This window comes from Haemaphysalis longicornis, unplaced genomic scaffold (assembly GCF_048455015.1).
Source record: "Haemaphysalis longicornis isolate Haplotype H1 unplaced genomic scaffold, Haemaphysalis longicornis Haplotype H1 scaffold_3, whole genome shotgun sequence".
Lineage (NCBI taxonomy): Eukaryota > Metazoa > Arthropoda > Arachnida > Ixodida > Ixodidae > Haemaphysalis > Haemaphysalis longicornis.
The window spans coordinates 88,982,923-89,010,224 of NW_027526335.1; the positions used below are offsets into that span (position 1 = coordinate 88,982,923).

At 48.7% G+C, this 27,302-nt stretch overlaps 1 protein-coding gene and 1 long non-coding RNA gene across 11 annotated transcripts in view; one reads left to right on the plus strand and one right to left on the minus strand.

Annotated features, from left to right (window-relative positions):
* Egg (SET domain bifurcated histone lysine methyltransferase eggless) overlaps positions 1-27,302 on the plus strand; it is a 206,926-nt gene that overhangs the window by 84,948 nt on the left and 94,676 nt on the right. The window lies entirely within an intron of this gene.
* LOC144174814 (uncharacterized) lies at positions 9,923-15,396 on the minus strand. The gene is made up of 3 exons (XR_013323522.1): positions 15,042-15,396; positions 12,512-12,596; positions 9,923-10,042 (listed from the first exon to the last, which is right to left on the minus strand). It is a non-coding gene; the product is annotated as an uncharacterized LOC144174814 (long non-coding RNA).

Consider the following 27,302-nt stretch of genomic DNA (forward strand, 5'->3'; position numbering starts at 1 on the left):
TGTGTGAAAACGGCTACTTGAAAATCGCGAAAAAGGAACGTTTCAAGATAAGACGATACGCGCATCGATCACGGAGGAGGAATACAATATTGTACCTTTATCCCATAAACCGATAATCGGTATACATTTATGTCGTTCGTAGATGAGTTTACTTAGCACGCAAAAAATAAGCGCTTTGGCCCGTTCGTCGTTTGCGATTTGGGTCTTTGAACGTTTGGCGATCGGTTGGACGCACCTTTAGCTTACGCGTTTCTCTTGACTTTTTTGAGGAAGGGATGGTAAATTTTGCACGTGACACTGTGTTGTTTATCACCGGACAGTCTGATCAAGCGAAGTTGGTGATTCGGCTCTTAACACGCGGCCCTGATCACGGCCACTAATGCAGCATTACGTTTATGTCGGAAGCCGTCAGTACCCTATTATGCGAAAAGAAGTCGTTGGGAGGTCAAGATAATGACCGCCGCTGCAAAGGGTAAATAATAAAAAAAACCCGTCAAACTCATACCCGCACAGCACCATTCTACACGCCACCGACCTCACCCTCTATCTCATCACCTGCAATTTCTGCACCCAGCCCAGCACCCTATACCGTGTGGTACGGGAGTGCTCGCAAACCCCTAGCCTCTCCCCAAACCCCAACCCCACCTACGAGCACTTGGCGGCCGGGCTGACCAGCTCAGACCTCTCCGACCAGCGAGACCTGGTACGAAGAGGGAGAGCAGCCAGCGAGGACCTGGGTTTTCCTGACTAAGGAAGACCCTCCACAGGGCAGGTGACATCAGCACCTAAAGCTCGTCCTGAATAAAGTTTATTCCATCCATCCATCGATGGGATTTGAACCCGGGTCTCTGCAATAAAATGAACTGCGCCATCACTGTTTTCTTTATTGTATTGGAGAATACGCTCAAACATGACAGTTCGAGGATATTACATAGTCAAGCAGACAAGAAAATATACACCCGTCGCGGTGGCTCAGTGGCTAAGGCGTTGCGCTGCTGAGCGCAAGGACGCGGGTTCGATTCCCGGCTGCGCTGGCCGCTTTTCTGGTGGAGGCTAAAAGCAAATACGCCCTTGTGTGCGAGGTTTCTGCTCACGTTGAAGATCCCCAGGGGGTCAAAATTAATCGGGAGCCCTCCACTACGGCGCGCCTCATCGTCTGCGTTGCGTCGGCGCTTGAAACCCTGCAATCAGTCAATCCATCAGTCCACAAGAGAATATACTGAAGTTAGGAAAAGCACAAATACATCAAAATTCAGGCAAGCACACACAAGCGTTAAAAACACGGAACCATATACAGTCTTAGCCAAAATTAAGAGAGCAACGGGGGAGTGCCATTGCTCCTTCGGTGTACTGACTGCGCTGCCACATCCATTTCTCCCCTACGGGAGTAAATGCGAGGGGACGAGCGGTTGCTCCCCGAGCCGTTTGTCTTTAGCAGTGGAGCAATTAATTGCTCCGTTCCGATACTCCCACGGAGACGAGCTAAGGGCGGCGAAAAAAAGAAAGACCGCTTCGCGGTAGTTGAACCACTACTACCCGCAACGTGAACCCGACGCGCTACCCGATTACGGCAGAAAATGGCCAGTCAAGTGCAAAACGTTTGCTACTCTGCACTTAGCGTCGCTGCGTTTATTGCTGGCGTGGGAATTCCTAGCGGTGAAACTGCTGGAAACCCTTCGCTAACTGCTAACTTTGGTATCACAAAGTGCGGAGCACTTTAGGGGCTCGCCTTGCCGTCGTAGCTCGCTCACTGGGCCCAAGTAGAGCCACACGGCGTTCAAAAGAAATTTTAAATGCAGAGCATTTCTTTAACTCACGATGTCACCCGGCTTTGTCGGCGTTGGCATGCCTCGGCGTCCGCAACAGCCGTTCCAGGTGCGCCCTCTCCCCCACTCCTCCTCGCCTGCTCTCCGCTGCTCCTCGCGTGTTCTCTTGCGTTCGTCGGCGGTCGCAGTTGATAAGCGCCCTCTCCCCCACTCCTCCTCGCCTGCTCTCTGCTGCTCCTCGCGTGTTCTCTTGCGCTCGTCGGCGGTCGCAGTTGATAAGCGATGGAAGCAAGACCTTCAACTAGTACCTCGACGCAATCCAACATCAGCGCCGAAGCACCAGTTCAAGACGTCGTACCATCGTCTTCGTCGACGGCGGCAGAAGACAAGGCGGCGGGCTGCCGACGCCGAGCGCAAACGTCGTAAGCGTGCTGCCGACGCCGAACTTCGTGCACGCCAGGCGTCAACGTCGACAAGCGGATCCCGAGCAGCGTGCACGAGAAGCAGCGGCCAGGCGTCAGCGTCGAGAAGCGGACCCTTCGAGTCGAGAGCAAGACACAGCTTCGAAACGTCAGCGTCGGGCTGCGGACCCGGCCGTACGGCAACGAGAGGTTGCGGCGAGCAAGCGTCGTCGTCTGGAGGCCGCTGCCGTCCCGGAACCCGCCTTCGCGGAAGCCGTCGGGCAACGTCAACGGGACTTTGGGGGTGCCGACGCGCGCTTCAACCCCACTATGCTCTGCATTTACACGTGTCCCTCTCGCGGGGGCATGCTACGGAGGATTTTTTATTTTCCTCCTGTTACAAGGGCAGGTACAAAACGCTCGTGGTTACACTTTGCCACGTACACACACTTGGCCCGTCCGTTACATTCCAGGACGGCGTCTCTCCTTGCTACTAACAGAACAGGTACTTTCCATGAAATGAGGCAAGAACCATCACTGCACGAACACAAATACAAATGGCGTGTACTTCTTGACACATGGATTTTGCGCTGGGAGGGCAGCCAGTGTGCTGGGGGGGGGACCAATGCCCCCTACTAGGCACCCGCTCCCAAGATGGTTCATTTACACAGGGTATTTGCACATGTTTCTACCTTGCGACATGCACAAGTACAAATACCACATACACTTATTTCGCCCACCTTTTTCATTTGGGTACGCCAAAACTTATTGAATACCTAAAATATTACCACCGTTTGCAGAATGCAATTGGAACTGCCTTGGGCAGTAACGAAAAGCACGCGGTTTACATCCGCGACACATGGCTTACACCTGCGAACACACAAGTACGCGGCTTACATCTGCGAGCACGCGCACTTTGCAGTAGAGCGTTGTAGCGGCGCCCCGTCGTAGCTGCGTCCCACAGAGGCTTGGAAACCCAAGCGGTTTATATAGTCACAAGCGTTCGAAACTAGTGAACCGCTGGCGATTGTCATACATCTCCCTGTTTAGCTCAAAGAAAACTACAGGTAGATTTGAGGCAAAATGTACGTAATTAACCGGCAGCGCCCGCGTTCATTTAGTTAGGAACGCTTGTTGGGTTGATTTTTACGGTAGTAAGCTAAAAAAGTGGCGGTGCACGAAACTAAATGGCGCGTTCCAAACTCCGAAAGAAGGCGCCGGCGGCGCCGGCACGTGCGGGAGGAAAAGCAAGCACAAAAAGAAAAGAGCTCCCGCGCGCAGTTTTAGGGTCTATTCGTTTCACCTGCACCGCGTGAACCAGTTCAGGCGGTGCCGCACTTCGCCGTTCGTTTCGGTTCTATCTCACTACGGCGGACAGTCGCATTACGGCTAAGAGTGCATTTCGGCTGAACGTCGCAACACGGCGGAGAGTCTCACTACGGCTGAAAGTGCATTACGGCTGAACGTCGCAACACGGCGGAGAGTCTCACTACGGCTGAAAGTGCGTTACGGCTGAACGTCGCAACACGGCGGAGAGTCTCACTACGGCTAAAAGTGCGTTACGGCTGAACGTCGCAACACGGCGGAGAGTCTCACTACGGCTAAATGTGCGTTACGGCTGAACGTCGCAACACGGCGGAAGGGGGACCCTTTCAGCCGATCAGCCGTTCAAATGATCTGCAGCTAGTTGCGTTCAGTATTGTCGCAGCTGCGCGTTACGGGCAAGAGCCTGGATATATATTTCGGCGTGTCTTTCCCGCATTTTCATTGTTTTCCGGCACTTGTTTTATTTCTTTCGTATTTCGCATGTTTATTTTTTACGGCTGAAGTAGTGGTACGGCTAAATACGCGTTTAATTTTTAAATACGTATTATTTATAGAAGAATTTGAAGTATCGAACAATATTCCTTTACTCAAAAAAGGTCTCGCGGGATTTATGCATAATTATCGCCCCAAATCTATCCTTTCCTTCTCAGATAAGGTTTTAAAAAAACTAATTGAAACCAGCCTTTTTCGCCATTTTAAAAACATCCGGTTGCTCCCCCTTTCTCAGTTAGGTTTTCGTGCTGTCCTATGGACTAACATTATGACTGTGTGCCTAACAGACAAAATTAAATCGTTCATTGACCGCTGTGACGCTGCTGCTGGGTTTTCTTAGAGTTCTCGGCAGCATTCGACACAAGGGACCATGACGTTCTTTTCATTTTGCTTGAGCGTTATGGGGTAACAGGTCCTGCCATAACTTGATACGAAGCCGTCTACTAATCATGCAACAGACATTAATTTCTACAGGAATATCATACCCTGTCACAGTTACTAGAGGAGTTCCACAAGGCTCGATCTTGGGCCCATTGCTCCTTTTAATTTAACAAATGATCTTCCTCTCTGTTTTAATTCCTCAATGCATACTGCATATAGATGGCACCACCGTCTTTAACTGCCATCAAAATAGCTGTGCCTTGATCCAAGTGCTAAAGGCTGACCTGTTTTCCTTCCAACTATTGCGTCCTCTTAAGAAATTATCTTAACGTACCTAAAACTTGCTTTTAGATGCGAAGCAGCTTATGGAGATGACACCGGAGCGTGAGATCAATTGGGTTTAATAAAACAAAATGAGTGGTTAACAAATGGCGCAGGATGGGCGAAAAGTGGACAGAGAAAACACTACAGCATTCAATCTTTCAGTCAATCTTTCAAACAACCCGCCGCAGTGGCTAAGGCATTGCACTACTGAGCACGAGGTCGCGGGTTCGATTCCCGGCCGCAGCGGCCGCTTTTCTGATAGAGGCAAAAAGCAAAAACGCCCGTGTGTTCGAGATTTCGGCGAACGTTAAAGATCCCCAGGTGGTCAAAATTAATCCGGAGCCCTCCACTATGGCGCGCCTTGGGGGTTGTGGTTTGCGACGGGAAAAGGAAAGGAAATTCACTGGGGATATTTTGAGCTTCATCGCCTGTGTTGCGTCGGCGCGTAAAACCATCAATCAATCAATCAATCAATCAATCAATCAATTTTTCAAACAGACAATCTTACAGGCAATCTTATCGCTCTTACGAAATCTTTGACCGGCATTTGTCGGCGATTCAGGAAAATGCGCATGATTCTGTCTTGTGCAACGACTGCTTTTTTTTTTTGCGTTGGCGGCTTCTGGCGTTGGCAGCTTCTGCCACAATGTGTATATTTTACAATAGCAATCTACATACACTGAAGAACACAACTAAGGGATATTGCGCGCGGGGTTAGGGTTGATGGCATAGTGGCTACTGTTTTTAATGCAAAAACGTGGGAGATATACGTTGGAGATGCTATTAATTAACAAACAAAAAATAAAACAAGTCCCAGAAAACAATGAAAATGCGGGAAAGACACGCCGAAATATATATGCAGGCTCTTGCCCGTAACACCCAGCTGCGACAATGCTGAACGCAACTAGCAGCAGATCATTTGAACGGCTGATCGGCTGAAAGGGTCCCCTTTCCGCCGTGTTGCGACGTTCAGCCGTAACGCACATTTAGCCGTAGTGAGACTCTCCGCCGTGTTGCGACGTTCAGCCGTAACGCACTTTTAGCCGTAGTGAGACTCTCCGCCGTGTTGCGACGTTCAGCCGTAACGCACTTTCGGCCGTAGTGAGACTCTCCGCCGTGTTACGACGTTCAGCCGTAGTGAGACTCTCCGCCGTGTTGCGACGTTCAGCCGTAACGCACTTTCAGCCGTAGTGAGACTCTCCGCCGTAGTGGGACGATGCCTTCGTTTCAGCGGTGCAGCTCGCGGTACCTGAACCGCGCCGTTCGATTCACCGGTGGTGCCGACGGGTGCAGGACGGGTTCATGGCTTTGCCTGCACTCCCTGCCGAGGAGGTGCAGAAGCAGACGAAAAAAGTGCAGGGCTAGTTCCGCCGATGGCGGAACCCGCTTTGCACCGCTGTGAACTAGTTCAAGAGGTGCAAGCTGAATCGAATAGACCCTTAGGCAGGGGGCGCGATATCACTGCGAAGGCGGGAAATTCGAATTGCAGTGGTCAAACCTCCGTTCCATTCATCAAGAAAGGAGGGAGGCAGGGTGGAGAAGAGCGTGATGGGTGGTACTACAGCCCGTTATGGCGAATCACTGCTCTTCACTTCCGACGGGTTTCGCATTCAGTTGAACGGCTTTAATTTTTGCTGATCTACTGCAATTGACGCTCACAAGGACAGTTTTTCCTCGTAAAAGAAAAGAAAATCAATCGCCCTCGTCACGACAGGAGGCTGAGTGGTCTAACGACGCACCCCTTCGGCAGAAATTACCAGCCCCTAACCAACTTCTTAATGCTGGCAACTAGGCCCAGGTGTTTTTGGTCTCATATGTGCGATTTCATGGTTGTCTGTATTAGAAAAATAATAGGGAAACAGTTAGGGCATATGTCCCTGCGTATACGAAACGAAGTTAGGCGCTGCTGACTTCTTCAACTTGCGTTGTTAGATGGCACTGCGAAATGCAGCCTCGTCTTACGGCTGTTGCGGCATTGTCACTGCTTTTGTTCGCAAGGCATTTACGTCCGGCTAACGAAAGTTACCAGCCAGGCACTTAGCTGTATTGTGTGCCTTCGATTTGCCGTTGTTGTTGTTGACTCGTGTCGTGAGGGGTAAACCTGACATGTTTATAGCAAATAGCAAACCTTGCTCACTAAGTGTATTGAATGCACATTGTGTATTCACTACAATTAATGAGCAAGGTTTGCTTTTTAAGTGCAGAACACTTTAGGGGCGCGCCTGGTCGTCGTAGCTCGCTGTAACGGTCGATGTCAAACGACTGCCGGAATCGGGTGGTGCCGCGAAATAACGGACCCAAGTAGAGCCCGGCGTTCCTTCGTAGGGCGTCCCGCAGAGGCTTCGAAAGCCAAGCGGTGGCGCTTCTCATACACCTCACCGTTCTTTAACGCAAAGAAAACTGCAGGTACATTTGACGAAAAATGTACGTAATTAACCGGCAGCACCCGCGTTCATTTAGTTCGGAACGCTCCTTTCAATGTGTTTAACAAAGCGTCCAAGTTTCTGCACCATCAGCAATCCACGGCAGTGCGCATTGGTTCCATACCTTTATTTTCAACGAGAGAGGTAGCTCTTGTTCGTTACTTGAGGGTACCCCATGCCTATACACGTTTAGATCAGCACTCACAAGTTGTCCAAGGTAGTTATATTCATACACCTCTTCGAGCGTTTTATTACCGTGCTTACCACGACTCTTTTTAACATTAATTTTAACTTTATACCTTTACCAGTCAACGATTCCTTCACGGCGTGCGGAACAACAAACTCCGAACGCGGATGGGGAGCGGGAGGACGGTTTTCACTCCCGGAGCACAGTTTGAATGGCGCGGCGATAGTTTTCTGTGCGCAGCTGCCTGCTCGCACGGGCGGGCGGGTTGGAGGGACGGCTTTGTTGTCTGCTTTAGCGCCGGTTGTTTTTGGCCTGTTCTGGCGTGCTTCGCGTCCATTGCGCGCTTCCTCCGCATAGCTTAACTTGTTCGACAGCACCTCCTGGTTAACCCGAACCCGACGGAATTAAGGGGTCGTACGATAAAGATACGTTAAGGATTAATTTGCTGGGCGGGATAACAAAATGTAGAGACCACATACAGATATCTGGCCGCCAGAGAAACGCTGCCTTTTGCGCAATGCCTGCCACGAATATGACTCCGTTTTCTAAATTGGTGAATGCCAATTCGGTTGTTTTTTAACAAGTATTACAAAAAGCTAAAGGAGCAACTGGATGTGATAAATAGCGATCACAAAAGTTACCTCACATTTATCGCAATTCTCAAACTTACTAATGTAACCAGTTTAAATCGGTATAAATGAGAATCACTAAGCTCACATGCCGAATTGTTTCGGTGTCTGCGCTTGTGTCGCGCGGTGGTGTAGCCCCTAGCTAGCGCATCAGGACGGCTATGTTCCGCTGTCTCACCCTTCGAAAGACGCTCCTCTCCGTTTTCTGCCGACGCACGGCCGGGCTACAGCGGTGGCGGCGGCGTCCGCCACTCTAGCCCGGCCGTAGCCGACGCTGCTGCGTTCGGGACGCCGCCGAGGCATGATTCGGCCCAGCCATTGAGAAGGGGAAAGGACAGGAGGCTCTGCGGCGCCTGCAAGTTCGGGCACGTCTGCCGCGGGTGGTTTGGGCTGGACGCTCGGGCACAACAGGGGCCAGACCCCGGTCTGCTGAGGGAATGCTTGTTGTGCCCCAGGAAACTTTTCTAGTTTGGTTGCGCCTGCCTAGTGTATATCCTTACTGGTGTCCGGGTGTTTTTTGCGGAACCAGCCGTCCTAACCTGCCGGTGCGGTGTCGTCCCTGAGTGTTCCTCGGGGAAATCTGCTTATTAGTACTACTTCGTTACGAACTAAATAGTTGAATGAGTAAACAAGGTTTTAACTTTGAACGCGGTTGTTGCTGCCAGCATCACAACGAACCATTTTCCGGTACCCGTCCCCCTAGCGCCCGACACGAGGGCGAACTAACCAGTCATGGCAGGAAACATCTCGCTCTCAAAAAGACTTGTGCGCGCAACATCCCGTTCGTTCAGTCCCTCCGCCACCCAGGCGTCACCTGTTTCTTTCGCATGAAAGCCACGGAAGCAGACGCGCATTCCGGAGACTAATCTTCAGTGGGCGAAACGCCGTTTGCGGTTTTCCCAGTCTTTGCACTGCTAGTCCCGTGCTCGTAGAGTGGACAGCCTTCCTTTCCTTTGTAAGCTCACAACCGGCCCAGAGCGGAGGCGCGTGCGCCTCCGCTTAGCTCGGCTGTGGTAAGCTTTTCCTTGGTGAGCGTTTTTTTTTTTCTTGTTTGTGTGTGCGGGTGTGCTGCGTGCGTGCGTGCGTGCGTGCGTGCGTGCGCGCGCGCGCACACACATGAACTCGCCGCAGCTGTCGAAAACGCTGGAATGAAAAGGTGCAGCGCTGGAAAGTAGTACAATGGAATCTGGTCGCTACGATTCAGCGGAAAGCGTTTTTCGTTTTAATACGCTTTTCCTTTCATTCGCGACCTTCGTCATATAGAAATAACGCATTTTCGTGCATTTAATATCATCGCATTTTTGCCGAAAATAGCATAATACGAGCGGGAAAGTGGCTCTTGAGCGACATTTCTAAAACCTACTAGATCAAACCGCTTTCGAACAAAGCACGATTTGCACGTAACACAGCCGCTACGCCGTGGCCAGAACCACTAAATAAGCTACGCTGAAGAGTTAACGACACTGATGGACGCCGGCAGCCATTTTGGTGCCTGTTGCCAGGGTGGCTACCCTTATGAAAATTTCTACGTCCAGTCAAAAGACAGTCTACGTCCCGAAGGAAACAGACTGCGTGCGTCCCGTGTGTTTCCTCTGTGTTGGAATTTCGCCACCGACTTTCTGCGTCCTTCAAGTGTCCCGTGTGTTTCCGTCCTCCATGCGTCCAGTCTATCTCCCAAAGGCAACACAGACACCATACGGCCTTTGTGTGTCCCCTGTATGTCTCGAAGGCAACAGACCGCATTCGTCCCTTGTGTGTCCCCTGTATTGAAATTTCGCCACCGACTTTCTGCGTCCTCCAAGAATCCTTTATGTTTCCGTCCTCTACGTGTCCCACAAGCTTCCACCTTTTGAGTGCCCTTTGCATGCTCTCAAATAACAGTGCCCCACAGCCAGCTGCATGTAGAAAATGTCAGCCAGCTCCACAGTCACTGTTTCATGCTGCAGCTGTTTCTGTAAGAGCAAGCTGACGAAAATCACATGAATCACACGACTCTTGCAAACCTGACTATTTTATTCAGGTTGGATCCATACGTGCTGCTGCCGCCTGCCACACCAGGTGTCGCCTCATCTTTACCCCTCACAGGACGGGATAGCCACTGCCACGCTTGAACCTGAAATGACAAACGCATTGATCGCATATGAAGGGGTTTAAACAAACACGTCTCAAACATTTGCTGGTTATGCTTATAAATATAAAGGAGTGTTCCCATACAAAACTGAACCAAGTATCCTGAAAGAGAAGGTATAACTTCTAGGTTGCAAAATTAGCCACAAAATTTAGACCACATAAATTAACTAATGAGCTTACGAACATCAAATATGACATACTGTTACATAGGCAACACAACCCAGAACTAAGTACTGTTTAGATTCATGGCCTCCTCATGACGGGCATTTATACAGCCTCGCCAAAAATTTGAGATGAGATTATTGCAGCAGCACTGTGGGAACAAAGCAATATGGGGGGGGGAGGGGGGCAGGGAAGGCAACATAAAATTGCATGAACATGCTAAGACAGGCATTGAATGAGTAGTTGCTTGTGTCTACGCGTTCTTTGGAACCTATAAAGCCAGCAGTTTTATTGTGCATTTCGTTTACGAGACAGCACTTGCATTGTCTAGTTTGTTTGTCTGTGCTTGCTTACAAAAAGCAAAATGTACATCACCATGAACTGACCAACCTCTAGGTTGGCTCCTCACTTTTTATATTTCCTTGTGTCGATGGGTAGCAGACATGGGAACAGAAATAAAAAACAACCCTAGAAAAACGGGGTGGATAGCACACTTGCACCCATCATTGCACGCGTGCCACGTGGTCACTCATCCCAACAGATGTACAGTGCACGGAGTGACCCCCAAGCAGCGAAAGCTGGGCGTGGTCGCTCTGTACTTTGTGAAAATACAAGCTACTAGAAAGATTTGACAGATAGCACAAACAGTGCAGGTGCGCCAACTTTGCACCATGGCACGAATTTTTCAACGCACAACAGAAAACGCACCGGTATGTCAGTGACACCGTGGAGGAGAAATTCGAAGACAAACCAGGACATCAGTGACAGTGAAAGAGTTAAAGCGGTCGAATACAGCAAATTTAATTTCAGGGTTTATGCTTACCAGCAATGAGGAAAGCTACCGCGGTAACTTGAGCTGACTACTCTAACGTGCACTCAAATGCTAAAAACACACAAGCATTTTTGCATATGTTTGCACACAGAGCATTCATACTGTTCGGAAATAATGCAGGTTTTTCCTACTATAAACATCATAATATTGCCCCCAACCACGCCATTTGATTTGTTTACAAAATATTTTGTTACAAGCACCTGGCCACACCCTGCAATCTTATCCTTTTTTAAGGGAACCGTCTTTTTCCCCTTTTTCCTTTGTATGCTGCACCAGCAGTCCTGTTTGATATGGAAAGGGTGTTGCTTTGCGATCCCTATCCTAGCTTTTCCTGTTTTTTATTGAAAATGTTCTCGATCTAAATGAACGAGTGCAAAAGAAACCCTGCAGCATTCAATTCGCCAACGCTCATCCATGCACGTTCCTTTGCTGACTCCTTCGAGGTTTGTGTTTTTTTATGTTTACTGCGGAGCACAAGTTTGCTCCGATAATCTATATTTTTACAAAAAACCTGCATTATCCGTGGCTACATAACAATATTCCAAACAAAGTCTGATACATAAACCAGAACCCCCCACAGCTCTTTCTTCAATTGCTGAGTACCCTTCTACAATTGATTGATTGTAGGGTTTAACGCGCCGACGCAACGCAGGCGATGAGGCGCGCCGTAGTGGAGGGCTCCGGATTAATTTTGACCACCTGGGGATCTTTATCGTGCGCCGAAATCTCGTACACACAGGTGTTTTTGCTTTTCGCCTCCATCAGAAAAGCAGCCGCCACGGCCGGGAATCGAACCCGCGACCTCGTGCTCAGCAGCGCAACGCCTTAGCCACTGAGCCACCGCGGCGGGTACCCTTCTACAATTAGGACCATCATTATATTTGCTAGAGTAAATAGCTGTTCGGAGGGGGGGGGGGGGGGCTACGATGGCCAGTGAGACTCATTACACTACATGAAACACAGTGGCAAAAAGGCACGCAATACACCGTTTTCACTGCTAGGCACAAGTTGCATCTAGGGCATTGAAGTGAATTCACCTAAATTCTATTTCTGGGTGCATGGAATTGTTTCACTCATGTAATGTAATCCATAATATGACTTTTGAGTAGAAGTCTAAAGATCTAGTTCATCTGTAATAGGCGGTAGAAGAAAAATCCCCACACACTGTCTGTGGGCACCACGCAACTACCACAGTGAACAAGGGTGACAAAGTCGTTATTAATTAATTCATGGAGCAAGGATGCAGCCCTGATGCGACAAAAAAAATAAGAAAGGTACCAGGAAGTTTCTCACCCTCATCGGTTCCTTATTTTTTGCCCCATCTCTGCAATGTTCTTATGTCTTAATATCACTAAGGTACCATAAGAATGCCACAATGGTTTTCTATGTTTTCATGTTCTCTCAGCCTTCAAAATCGAGATTTTCATGCATTTCACAGCCGTAATGAACTCCACTTACAGGTCGTGCAGGATAGATAGAAACAGGAGGCAGCCAATTCTTCTGGTAGCTCACAACGTACATCCTCCATGTCAAACACCTGGCCCTGTAAAAAATGGAAGTTCAAGTAGTAAACAAGCCGTAAATATGCGGTATAATGCCGTGAAATACTCGCTCTGACAGGACATGACAGAATTTGTTTTTTGTAGGTGCAAAAAAGGCACCTTCAGTTCTTTCAAGCTAAAAAATAAGTACAGTGCTCACTGATTGAAACGCAACACTGCGAGCGCGTGGCCGCCAATACATGCAGCGCCGTCCATGGACGCCGCTGTCGCTGACAGCGCACCGCTGTCGCTGCGGGGAACCACTGCCCCGCTTATTGGCAACCGGAAGCAGCAAGCTTATGGTCAAAACACTCTCATCCTTGTGGTATACCACAATGCAACACCTAGCTTCCACGGGCGTCCACTGGCGGCGCTGCATGTAGCGCAGGCCACGCGCTTGCAGTGTCGCGTTTCAATCCGTGAGCACTGTACATACATGACAATCCTTACAAGGCTTTCAGCCATACTTTAAAGGAAGAGAAGCATCCTTACACTGAATTAATGTTAAACTAAGCCTATTAAATATCCCTAGGTGGTAGAAATCTGTGGCCCCAGATTTCCACTGTGCAAGCATATTCTCTGGTCCAGAGGGTGCGAAACGTGGTTACGGCTTTTAAAGGAGCCATGAAGAGAAAACACAAGTTTGGTTCATTCAAAGGATTCCGTTGCTAGAATCACGCTGACACCATTTTTAACATAAACTCCACTCAAATAAGCTACAAATTAGGAACAAAGGAAATGGCCATGCGACCCACTAGCTCATTTCCCGCAACAGAACCTATGTCATACCAGCCAGCTCTGCAGTTAGCGGAGGGCGGCAACAGCAAACGCGAATTAGGCAGAGGCTATAAGCTTGCCGAACGAACTATTTGCGCTTAAATTTAGGGCACATTCTTTTTACAGTAGTAAGAATGGTGGGACCAACAGTAAAGGTTAGGAAAGCACACGTAAGCATAGAAGTACCGATGCTTACTGCTGTTGGTACTGCGCGCACTATGCTTGGTTTAGCTGTACAGGACTGCGGGGCTTTGGGGTTGTCTCGGACAACAATGGCCGATTGACACAAGCAACGGTGTCTTACGTGACCATATTTGTGGAGCGAGCACTATGTTTCACGAAACGATTATTTTCTCGCTGAACAAAAACAAGCCACGTTTAAATACGGTAAAAACAAAACAAAAGCAGAAAGCGGCTTGCCACGGTATGGTGGCACCATCTAGGTCAACTAACGGTAAAGAAGGTTTCCCAATCGGCTGCAGAGCGGTCGGTTCCTGTGATGTCATTGCAGACCCTGAAAATGCACGATTTAGCGGGAAAACCAAAATTTTAGCTTAAATTAATGAATTTCTCAGTGAATAAAGCATCGTTTGCATTTGGACAAGTGCTGGGGGCACCATACCACACGAAATCTTTCGAATAACACAAACTTGTATTTTGTCTTCATGGCGCCATTAAAATTCTCTCTGAGGCACATGGTGAACGTCTCAGCATGCCAATACCTCTAAGGGGAAGGCAAGTTGAAATGCTGACGAAACGAAAAAACAGGATGGTGAAGGAGCACGGTGGCAAGCCCACGCCCTGTTGAATCTTTTTCGCACCGTGATTGTATCCCCATCACATGCATATTTGTAAGAATCAACACGTTTAACCCATGCTCAACATGTTACGGTCAACACAATTTATGCAAGCCAGCTACAAATAATGTCACACGACACAAGAATTTCTGTCTGATCATGACGATGCTGGATGAGCTTAGGAAGGTGGAAAAATTTCTTGCATTAAAACAGTGAAAGCTGCCCTGTGACTGCACCAGCAATGCAGGCTGGAACAGCATGTTTCAAGCTGCGACGTCTAAACAATTATCTGGTCAAATGTTCACTGCCTAAAGACCTTGTGCATGTGGTACTACTTATAAAGTTGCTAGCAATGCTTAAATGTTGAAAATTCAACGTATATGCAACTCTTACGTATTATAACTACAAATGTAATGCAGCCTCCTTGCATTTCTTTACCCGTAAACGAAAACTACCCGTTAGAACAATGCTAAGCTGCCTACGTCCTGTAAAAAAATATACTGTGGGTAAACTGCCTCCTAAAAAAAAAAAATCGGGGAGTGGGCGCTTTGTTTTACAACCATTAACGCAGTTTTTTTTTTTTTTTCATGCAACAAGCTTTAGCGTCGAATCCACCCAAGCCAAGCGGCGGCCGCTGGGCTGTCAGCATAATGTTTTCGTTGCCGGCAATGGCAAGGGGGTCGATCACTCACACAGCATACTGGCCGCCGCTCCTGGAAGCTCATTATGACCGCGCCGACGCAGCCGGTAATTTGCAATAAAAGAAGCGCGGCGAGCCGAACACCAAGGAATATACTCAACACGTTTAACAAAACAGCACTGCGGCAACGCGTAATAAAATTTTAACATGCACCACGATAAACAATTACTTACGGCAGAACACGCAGCATTTTTCACACGTCGCGTCGACAGACTGGAACTTGCAGTAGAGACTCTTGATTCACGTAGGCACGCACAACTTGTCAGGTATTTTGTCAAATGGCGACCTCGATGTGCGTTTGCTACAGCAGCGCAGTACGGCGACGACACAGACGCTTTGCCAGCACTCACGATGTTTCAGGTGGCACAAGAGCACTAACACGTAATATTACGGCAGGAGGAGCACGTAGTAATTCACGTAACACCAGCAAATCGAAAACAAACCACCAAAACCACGCACAACGAACCAGCCACGTCTTTTCTTGCGCACCTATAACAATGACTGCATATATGCTAGCCTAGACTAGATTTATTACTACAGTTGGCTATCTAGCAGTCATAGAGTTTTAGCAGTTACTTTCTTCCTTCATCATCACCCCTGAAGCAAACTAGGCAGACGCCATTATAGTATTTTGTTAAAGTTGATAATAGCAAACATATATATAATGGCAGTATATTTTCTTGATGCGAGCAACGTCTTTTGTTGTCGTAAGTTGTTGCTACTCAAAAGCGAATAAAAATGGATTAACAAACGAAGTTATTATCATCGTCATCTACATCTAGATTGACTGTTTTGTTCAGCGTACAAGCATTCACCATTCACTGTTTGTGGGCTTTTCACAAACAGAACGGCCGGATAAAAAAATTATTCCCCGCAGACATACGCAAACACACGCGCACACGCATACGCACGCACACACACACACACACACACACACACACACACACACACACACACACACACACACACACACACACACACACACACACACACACACACACACACGCACACGCACACGCACACGCACACGCGCACACACACACACACGCGCGCGCGCGCGTGCACGCACGCACGCACGCACGCACACACACAAAAGCACCGTGCGTCAAATCCAAGCAGGCAAACAATTCACTCAAATGGAGGCTTAGCAAGACTATGTGAGCTCAAGTATTTATACCTAGGTTTACGACGTGATCGCGTACTGTTTTGGTGGCTTGGAGGTTAAGTACTCGCCTACTGATTCAAATGACGGAGGTTCGAAACCCGCTCAGTGACCTTTGTTTTTTTTTTTTTTAACCGTGCTTTAATTACAGTTTTTCTGCCATAGGTTATATTTTGACATTGTTGTTGCTCTTGTTGCTCTCGTCTGGCTGTGTCCCTTTTTTTTCTGTCGCAATATATTTCTACCGCAAGCTCTGCCCCAAAAAACAGTACACCGCTCAGCATTTAGTTGCAAGGATAAGCCATTTTACAACGACCCTGAAGGAAAACACAGACTAGGACAATCGGAAGCCACTTTTTAGGTTGTTTTTGTTTTCATTGCTTCGTTTTCTATTCGGCTTTTTGTGTTCTTTTTACTTTTTCTGGTCTGTATATTCTTCTCCCTCCCACTTTTTTTTCGTAATGGGAGGGACGAGGCACTTCGAACAGCCTCGTTCAATATGTATCCTTCTTACGCCACTGTTTCATACAAACGTACCAGTTGGTAATATTCATTCTGCGAATTTATCAGACCTCACTAGCACGAAATAACGTATACAGTGCTGCAGAATTTCCACAAACCATCGGCATTGTTTCTTACCATCTCTAGCCAAGCCAAAAAACTTAACCTTTCGAGTATAATTAAGGCTTACATGCTCGACTTTATGTTTACTTGAGGAAGCACAATCTTCAGAAAAAGAATGTAAGGCAACAAATAGTTATCCTTCCTCCCAGTGTCCTAGAGGCAACACAAAAGACATAAGTCAGTCTTTTGACTTCATTTTGCCTTCAGTACATACATAAGCAACAGCATTACGGCACACAGAAGAATTAAGACAGCAAATTCAAGTTCTATCTTACAGCCTTTGTCCTAGAGGCAACACAGGGGAAACAGGCCAAAGTCTTTTGACTTCATTTTGCCTTGAGTACACACATGGGCAATAGCATTGCGGAACTCAGAAAGAGAAGAAAGCAAGTCATTTTTAAAGTTTTATACTTCTCATCCGAAATAAAATCTTCGTATAGAAATTTAAACTTTGTCTTTACCATAGTACATAGAAAGGTAAAACATCATGGCTTTTTATCCGGCAGTCTATAAAAAGTACACAGCCTGTTTATGTCCTAGAGGTAACACAAAGGAAAAGTCAAAAGAAAGGCCACACAGTCAACATGCAGGAGACACAAAGTAAGCAGAAAGGAAAAGTTCATTTTCATAAGGGTAGCCGACCTTGACAAGCGGAATCGGTCCGGTCGTAGCTTGGCGACTATGGCAGCTGTGTTTACTCTTCGGGGATTTCGAGAAGCGCGCTGGTGCGACAGGGTCAAGGCACATTTCCACTGGCGGCTTGGCACGTTGCGCGACGTCGCGTGACGTCGCAAAGCGATGAGCCGGCCGTCGCTTTTCGTCGCTCTGCGACAGCGGAGCCGATCGCTGTCGGTCTGAAATCCCTCATCGCGCGACGCTTTTCTTTCCTCCATGGCGCGACGACATCGCAAAACCGGATAGCCAATCGGCGGCGGAATCCGCTGACGTAGCCGGAAACGAAACGTTTGTTTACATTCGGTATTCCAAACGGCGGCGAGCAACGTCCCGTGCACCAACGTTTATAGATAAACGTTGCCGTGAACTTCGGTTCTTTGGTGAGTGGCTTCAGCGTACACATGTACCAGTCGACGAACAGCGTCGGACTCATCACTGTAGAGAAACGTGTTCGAATTGCAAGATGGGCAGCGGGACGGTAGGCTGATTTGCATGCAGCCTTTTCGTGCCTCTATCGGCGAGTAGTGAACACCGTGCAGTTCGGAGGTGCCAAAACTTCCGTGTCTGCGAAAAGAAGCGAACTTTGCGGGCGCCGGGATACAAGTGTTGTGGCGGGAAAGCACAGGTCTGTATATCGTCCTGCAATTATATATGTTGAAAAAAAGCTTGCTCAAGTTCGTTATTTCCGACTCCTCCCGCAATGCTTTCGGCACTATTACAGCTTAGTAGCGTGTTTTAGAGTGATTTATACCTGTTTTTGTCTCGCTCGTGTAACATAATGTTTTTTTAGTGCGTATGGTTGAAGCACCAAAGAAGTCGTGCAGGTCGGGTAACAGCTCCGCTAAATGCAGTCGCATCATCTCTTGTCGCAAGTGCGAACACCGCCTCATCGCGCGACGTGCTCGACGCGCCAGTGGGAAGTTGCCTGCAGGCTCGGTTACGCTAGCGTGGCCTATTTAGTGGTTTTAAGTTACGCTAAAGCCACTAAATAAGCTACGCTTTTCTAGTGGCCGTAGGATGCGCTAGGCCACTGTCGTTCTTTTTCAGCGGGGAGCGAAGCAGGCGTGTTTCACCTTCTGGTCGGTTGAAACAGCCCATTAAAGAGGAGCACGGCATTGCGACTCTGCCTGGTGCTTTAAAACTCTCTCAACGCGTCATAAATCCACACTGCGCTCCGAAAATCAGGATTTAGCGAAGAGCGCACGCACTCGGCAACACAAGATGTCTGCGGCCGTGGGTCTTCCAGTGTAAACAAATGTCACGTGACGCGGAGGACCAATGGCAGCTGTCGGCGGCATACAACGAGAGAAAAGAGTGCCGATACCCTGAAACCTGATCTAGTGCCTCTGGCCGTGGTAGCGCCGGTTTTGCGGCGAAGACATCGCTACCAGGCGTGGCCACTCCGTCCAATGATGATGCACGCCAGGTGATGCACCGCCCCATCTAGCGAAGCGTATCATTTCAAGGAAGGTGTGCAATGCTTTTAGCAGGCAGTGACTTCCCTTCCTGACTTTTCGCTATGTTCCGTGCTTTCTGCGATGCTTTTTGTTTCTGTATGCCTTGTCGCTGTGTTCAGTAGTGCTGCTATGGTTCCGAGGCTATTTTTGTTTTTCTCTGGCGGTCTTGTTGATGTGCGCGGTGGTGCTGCCTGACTTGTGACACTGCCGAGGAAACGCAAGGCGCTTAGTTCAAGTGGAAAAGTGGAGATCGTACGCAAATTTGAAGAGAAGCCGAAAAGGAAGCGCGTGCATTTGGCACGCGAGCTCGGTTTGCCAGTGTCAAAGAGGAACTTCAAAAGAACTCTCTTAGAAATGTGGGGCGTAATTTGAGAGTTGAAGAGCTTCTCTATTCCTACCGGCGTGGTTTGATTCTGCTTGCAATCGGGGCGGTATCAGATGTTCTGTTCACTCCAGGAGGAAAGCGGAATAAAACTGCTCGCGAACTCCTTCCACTCTGGATGGGGTTGAACAGGGTCTATTCGTTTCACCTGCACCGCGTGAACCAGTTCAGGCGGTGCCGCACTTCGCCGTTCGTTTCAGCGGTGCAGCTCGCGGCACCTGAACCGCGCCGTTCGATTCACCGGTGGTGCCGACGGGTGCAGGACGGGTGCATGGCTTTGCCTGCACTCCCTGCCGAGGAGGTGCAGAAGCAGACGAAAAATGTGCAGGTCTGATTCCACCGATGGCGGAACCCGCTTTGCACCGCTGTGAACTGGTTCAAGAGGTGCAGGCTGAATCGAATAAACCCTCAGTTGTGTTACAAAAACAGAAATGCAGAAGGAACCACGTCGGGGATGTCGCCGTCCACTGGAAGCTGTCGCGCGAGAGCAGTCGCCAGGCGGGGACCCCACAATACGGAGAAACGGGACAATAAGGAGGGGTCTCGGATAATGGGTATGATCTTTCCCGGGAACCAACCCTTCGTTTCCTCAGGTTTTCAGTCAAAATTTGGCAGTGTGGATGAGTGGTTTGACCTCATATTTGCGCTGTGCGTACTTACGTGCATCATATGCCTTGGGGAAGTGTCTGCATGGGAGGTTACGGAATCTGTGATACGAGCAAGAGAAGTGGCCCGGATTACAAGCGTTTTGATGTGACGTCTCCTCCAGCGACTGCAAACAGCGGTGAGAGTGAATACGACGAATTCCGCTGTCCGCGTGGTTTTTAATACGTGCGATGTGCTTCGATAACAGGATGAAATCGGAATGACCCCTGTTATATTTTTGACGACAGGATACCCTGCTATTTTTCACGACAGGATACCCTTCCAGGTCTTGTTTTACGGGATACGGCCCGTTCGTCACATGGCGTTTCATCATAGGCCGGTTCGTAATAGGCCGTTTGGTCACATAGGACCATTCGTCATAGGCCAGTTTGTCATTTAGGAAAGTTCGTCACAGGTGCACAAAATGAATGTCCACGTGTTTTTTTTTTTCGACTCGAAAGAGAGAAGAGAGGCACAGGTCTAGTTAGTTTTATTTTTGTACTTTGGGCCGTACATCTAGCAAAGCTCAACAAAGAATGCAAGCCAGTGCGGGCAAGTAGGGTGACGTGTTCGGACAAGATTATAGATGCGAGTTCAACAACCCATGACAGAAAAGTGAGACCAGGACTGCCCAACAAAGTTCTTGGAAGACCGGCCTTTGATGGACCTTTCTCCAGTAGCCATCTGCGCATGCGCGGGGCGCCGGTCCGCCATTCTTGGCAGTAGCTGTCGGGCAAAATAAACAAAAGGGCGCCCCCTCAGCTAGCTGCTTGGGGTGCGGGGCTGCACGTTTTTATATCCTTTTTTCGGACAGTTCGAGTGTATCCTTATGTGCACACAAAAAAGGCTTTCCAAGGAAAGGGGCAAAAATGACCACGCTGTGAGCACTTGGCTATCAGGGGTGTAGCACGTTTCTTCATGTCGCATTTCCCCCGTCGCAGTTTTCCCGCCCCGCTTCCCCCGCGTTTCAAAATTCCACTCTCCATAATCCCTGTCTTTCTTCCCACGTGTTGCGCCTCCCCTTGCCGCGAAAGCCCTCTCCTCGAGCTGGAGAGGGGAGCGACCCTTTTAGTGGGAACGAGCAGGGGAGCTTCGCCTGGCATTGTGCGACTCGGTCCGCCTGGAAGGAAAAGACGGCCGTGCCTCCCCGCTGCAAATAAATAAAAACGAACTGCATTAGAAGAATAAAGTGTCCATCCTTCGTGGCGAAGTTTAAATGCTTCGGTCCAGCCTGGTCGTCAGTGTTAGGCCAGGTAAAGAGAAGGGATAGTTAGGTTTTCTATAATAGCGTAGAGGTCACGGCAGCCGCTTTTCTGACGGAGGCGAAAACCAAAACGCCCGTGTGTATGAGATTTCGGCCCATGTTAAAAATCCCCATGAGGTCAAAATTAATCCGGAGCCCTTCACAACGGTGTGCCTCATCGCCTGCGTTCCGTCGGCGCGTGAAACCCTACAATCATGGAACTTACACGTTGACGGCGCGGCCTAAATACGGGCTGATTGATAAGGCCTGAGGGGATCCCCATCAGTTTTAGCTGTGGAGCTCTCATTGTACGTCCCCGATCACGCATTGTACGCTGTGCGCCCCACAGCAGCCACTGCCCCTTTGTTCGTCTTGGCGGCAACAAAAGCCGACCCAACCCTCGTTTTCGCTGAGGAGAGGGAGGAGGTCGAGGGGACACGAGTGGGGGCAATGGATCTCTCCCTGTATGTAAACAACGTGACGTCACGAAGCGCACGTGCGCGACGGGTGGCGCCTGCTCGCGGCGGCGAAGTGCGGTGACGGTTGGCAGAACGCGCCTGCTCCGACGGCCCGGCCTGGCCGCGCGGCGCCCGAAAGGAACGATGTGCCGTTGGTTCGGGCCGTCACTGGCCGCCTACATTGCAGGTGGGGGTCTAGCTATCCTAGCTTGGCCCGTCGCACCTCCATGTAGCTTTCCGCATCTACAACCTCCGCAACAGTTTCGTTTACCGTACGGTCAACTGAAGGGTGACGCTTTCGGATAATCTGTGCGCGACAGCCTAAACGAGTCATTCTGAAAGTTGGTGCTATTGCGACGCATTCCAAGAATGTTTTTTTTTTAAGATTTTTTGTGTTCGGACACATGCCAAGGAAAGCTAACTTATTGTTGATTTCGAGGTCTGCTTAAGCTAAGCGCGGTGCCTAGGCAGCGTACGTATACGCTCCCTGTTCTTGGTCTCTTTGAGTCGACCGGAGACAGTGGCGTACACACGATTTCATGTCGAGGGGAAAAAGGAAAGGTAAAGCACGAAAGGGTTAAAAAGTAAAATAAGCAGCAACGAAACAAAAATATGAAGAGCAACAGCCAAAAATTATTCCAATAAAAATATTGCGATGATGTCGTTCTCTACGTGATTGACCGATTGTTTTGTTACCTTTTTCCCCAGTGAAATCGCAAAACGGTTCATCGTCATTGTGTGAGTAACATAACAGCCACATATGGTTAGTGCGCATAGCTTGCGACAGTGCACTGAAATAATTTCCGGTAGTCAATATTTCACGATAGTTAAAGTTGGTGTCCTTGTACGCCCGCTGAATACGAAAGCGCCAGGAGACCGCAACAAAAGAATACATTCACTGAGTCTGTTCGCTTAGGGCAAACACATTTTTCGAGTTTTTTCGAGTCGCGGGAGCGGCCCATCTCGCGCCGAAGGCACGATGCTACATGTGAGCACGGTAAGCATCTCTGTTTTGCCGCATCCTCAAGGCAGAATATAATTGTTCAAGCTAAAAATTTATTGCTCTTACAAGCAATGAATTTCGTTCGTCTTGAACAGATCCCCCCATAAGACCAAACTTGTCGTTGTCAATCTTGCGGAGGGCGGCTATCGCGATCCCTCGTCGAAACATTTATTTCGTGTCGCCTAAGCAGGTTAGGCATTCATTGTGTTTTTAATACAGTGTTCTACCTCCTCAAAACATGACAATATTTCGTAGCAAGAAAATTTCCGTGTGCCCCCTACCCCCGGTACTATTTCACTTGACCAAATTTCTGCTGGTGCTGCGTGATAGCAGATGGTTGATAAACAGTATCATTTCATGGCACGAATCAGCGCCGACTGCCAATGTAGACGGTATGACTGCGCTTTGGAGGACAGCAGAAGTTCGATTCATTGATTGATTGATTATAGGGTTTTAACGCGCCGATCGACGCAACGCAGGCGATGAGGCGCGCCGTAGTGGAGGGCTCCGGATTAATTTTGACCACCTGGGGATCTTTAACGTGCGCCGAAATCTCGTATACACGTGCAACAGAAGTTCGAGAATGGGAAATGTTGCCACGAGTAGGAGCAGACCATGTCGCTGCTTTGGCTGCCAGCCTCTTCGGCACATTGCGCGCATCCACAATACACGCCGAATTTACCTCTTTGGGGACTCCGAAAAGTCTGATGCCGCTGATTTTGCTCGCAAGATTTGCGTAGCCGAGAGCACAGCAGCCCACCGGCATCAGAAAAGCCAACACGTAAACAAAAATTCCACTTTTGCGCGCGTCTAATGCAGCCTCACTGCATACGCCCCGCGCGCCGGTCCGAATGTTTTGCCAACCACCCTCCCGGCCACACCCAGCACGAGCGCTTTCCGTGACGTCACGGCCGCTGCGTGACGTACCCCGGGAGAGGTCCATTGCTAACATGTGCATATGAGAGGAGGGATTTTGAACACGGAAGGAAATAGGCAGTTTGTTTCGAGAGTGGGATTTTGAGACAGGCAAAACGGGCTCGGGTTGTTTCGTGGTCCACGAAAATGAAAAAAAAAAAAAAAAGAAAGAAGAGGAGTGCTACGGCCACTGCAAATTAGCCACGCGAGCGTGCGCCCGGTACCGTGACATTCATGTGAAAGGCAAGGGGGACGGGTGGGAGTGTTATGGACTGCAGAACCAGGATAATTCGTGCATGGGTAACCCGGGGATACGGCCCGTTCGTCACATGGCGTTTCGTCATAGGCCGGTTCGTAATAGGCCGTTTGGTTACATAGGATCATTCGTCATAGGCCGGTTCGTAATAGGCCGCTTGGTCACATAGGATCATTCGTCATAGGCCAGTTTGTCACTTAGGAAAGTTCGTCACAGGTGCACAAAATGAATGTCCACGTGTTTTTTTTTTCGAATCGAAAGAGAGAAGCGAGGCACAGGTTTAGTTAGTTTCTTTTTTTGTACTTTGGGCCGTACATCTAGCAAAGCTCAACAAAGAATGCAAGACAGAGTGGGCAAGTGGGGTGACGTGTTCGGACAAGATTATAGACACGAGTTTAACAACCCAAGACACAAAAGTGATACAGGGACGTAGCCCAACAAAGTTCTTGGAAGTCGGGCCAGACGTCTGGTTCTAAGTGGTCTCGTAATAGGGAAAGTGGTATCACCGACCTTCTCGTTCTTGGAAATTTCACATGGGCCATTTCGTGTCACTTATTAGTGGTTTAATACAAGTGGTGCAACTAATAATTTGATCGACCACCTGCGCATGCGCTGGGCGCCGGTCCGCCATTCTTGACAGTAGCTCTCAGGCAAAATAAACAAAAGGGCGCCCCCTCAGCTAGCTGCTTGGGGAGCAGATATGCTATTCGCCGCGAGCTCGACATGTAGGTGGCGCCAGCGTCGCGCTGCTAGTGTGGATGTTCCGCTGAGCGGCCCGTAAGAATGCACACTGTGGGCGCGCTTCGTGCCTTTTTCTCGCCGTATGTGCGCACGAAAGGTGCAAACAAGAGTGGTATGCTGTAGTTCGGTTACTCAACGTTCAATGTATAGCATGGAACCGGCCGTCAGTTTTCATTATTACGCCAAAAAACGCGACGACTCATCGGGAATTTCAGAATGGCCGTAATTGTGACAATGATCTTGTACGCTGTGGCTCGTGCAAGCTCGATTTTTCCAGACTATGGCTTTGAGCCTTCAATAAAAGCATAAATAGAAACAAATCAGGAAGCCTCGATCTGTGAAATTCTGTTTACAACGGCAATCTCAATCCCTTTCACTGGTAGCATGACGCATTCTTGAATTTGTGGGATGCTCTGAAATGGTAACACTACTTAACTGCCCCGAAATTCTTTCTAAGAGCTTACGATATTTTTTGTGTGTTCAAAAGACAACGTACATCACATTACTGAATTTTGATCAGCGCAGAGATATAAATGTAACCGCTTTAACGGGTCTTTTAAATGAAATTTTAGCGACTCTGAAGGAAGGTTTCATGAATAACGGTTTCGGATCACTTATTTAAAGCTTTCGTCGCAAGTGAACTTGCGAATTGAATTGTCAACGCACGCAGTACAATCAACATCTCATGTTTAGCTAGGTTTTCGCAAAGTGAGAAGCAGGTTTACAGTGTGCAAACCACGCTTCTGGGACCTCAAAGTGAGCACAAATTTTCTGTGACGGCTGCTCTGTTGACCATTTGCGTTCCTTTTAAAATCTAACAGGTGCCTGCAACAGCGAGATGTGTTTGCATTCTTGCGTATAAGGTCGCTTACGAACCCTAAAGATGGCAATAAACGAAGTTGCGCTGTTGCAGATGTAGTAGAACATTTCCTTTTTATTTCTCGTTGCGATTCAGCGTAACGGGTTCCATCGCCTTTGTCTTGGCATTTAATTCTTGAGGATTGGTCAAAAAATGAAATTCTGCGCATTTCATTTTTTGGGGGGAAGGGGGAGAGGGGGGGGTCCTGCCAACGTTGCAAGAGCAGCGAGAAGAGAACGCATGTAACGCGCGCGAAAAGCCAAACTATATGGTTATCAGTATTATCAGAGTCCTTCAATGAAGGACTCTGGTATTACTTACAATCGAAACTACACTAGGCGTCGTGTTCTGTAGCGGTGAAAAAGCAGCACATGTATTTTCCAAAATGATTAACCCCCCTTTGGTCCGAGATTGTCCAGGAATTGTGGGACGCCTTTTTCAAAATTGCATTGAAAGCAAGCATTGCGGGGAAAAAATTAAAAAAAAACAGCGAGTCATGGCGTACGCCCCACACACATGTGGGCAACAACGTGCATTATATTACGCGTTTTCTCCTCTTTCTTTAAACTTAGGTCCACCTTAAGAGGTTAAGACGTGAACAAATTAGGCATTTGGTTATGCTGAGTGAGACACGTTTCAGGACAAGGAGATTCATGTCGGATTTGAAAATGATATATATGAAAATGACACACGAAATGCCATATGACTGACGCAAACTCACAACGGCTTAATTTTACCGAAAAATTCCCCCTAAATACTCTTGCACATACATAGAAACGTATTTTAAATAATACGTAAAATTAGCAACTCGATACAGTTGAATAAATGTTTATTCCTCCTCCAGAGTATAACCAAGGACTGTCCAAAAATGGTATTTATTTTAGAAAAGGTACGGGAAGGACACGATCACACAGGCGCTTGCGCGTGTAAAATACGTGTCCGGTAATATATGGGCGATAGCGCACGGGTCGTGTGCAGTGTGAATGTTTTTGTTTGTTTCTTCTTTCTATAAGGACACAGCGCAATTTTACAAGGGTGTGGAATTTGCACGCGTATGCACAGGTCTTGTCGCTTCTTACCCGTTTCGTGTACTAAACTTTTATCCTTGAAATAATCGCCACGCCAGCTTCAAAGATCACCCTTCGACGTTCCCGAAACGGCTGACGACTGCACTCAACAATGAAAAAAGTGTAATGTGTGGAAGCAATGTTTATAACACGTTTCACACTCAAGCGGTGACCACAGCGAAGATGTTTCGTGGAATTAAACCAGCGCATTAACCCGCAACGGCCGCTGATTATTGCGTTTGTAGAGGAAACGAGCACGCAGAGGTTACTATGTCATTGCTTACTGCCAAACGAGCACACATATCGGTTGTTTTGTCGAGTGCAGCACGCGTCTTTCGCCGCACGCAACGTGAAAAAGCAGACGACGCGAGAGCGCCATCCACACTAGGAGCGGTTCGCCCCGCCGCCGCCAGGGGCCGACTGTGTTCGCGCTCGGGGCGAATAGGGCTGCACGTTTTTATATCCTCCTTTCGGACAGTTCGAGAGAGTCCTTATGTGCACACAAAATAAGGCTTTCCAAGGAAAGGGGCAAAAGTGACCACACTCTGAGCACTTGTCTACCAGTGAGGGAGCAACGAAAATGAAAAAAAAAAAAAGTGAAGCAAAAGGAGTGCTACGGCCACTCGAGCGTGCGCCTGCTACCATGACATTAGAGAGTTTTAGCATAGCGTGCCTGCCTTCGCCATGCCTACTCTTTCCCTCCGCTGAGGGGCAATCTCCTCGCACTCCCCGCGCACGCATGCGCAGCCCGCTCCCGCTACCCGCTAACCTTAGCGTAGCGTACGGGAGCCGCTATGCTAAAACCAACGTTTTTAACGTTGGCTAAAACTCTCTATTCTTGTGAAAGGCAAGGTGGACGGGTGGGAGCCGTATGGACTGCAGGACCAGGATAATTCGTGCACGGGTTCCCCGAAAGTCAAACATGATCGCCGTGGCGGCCGCTAAGA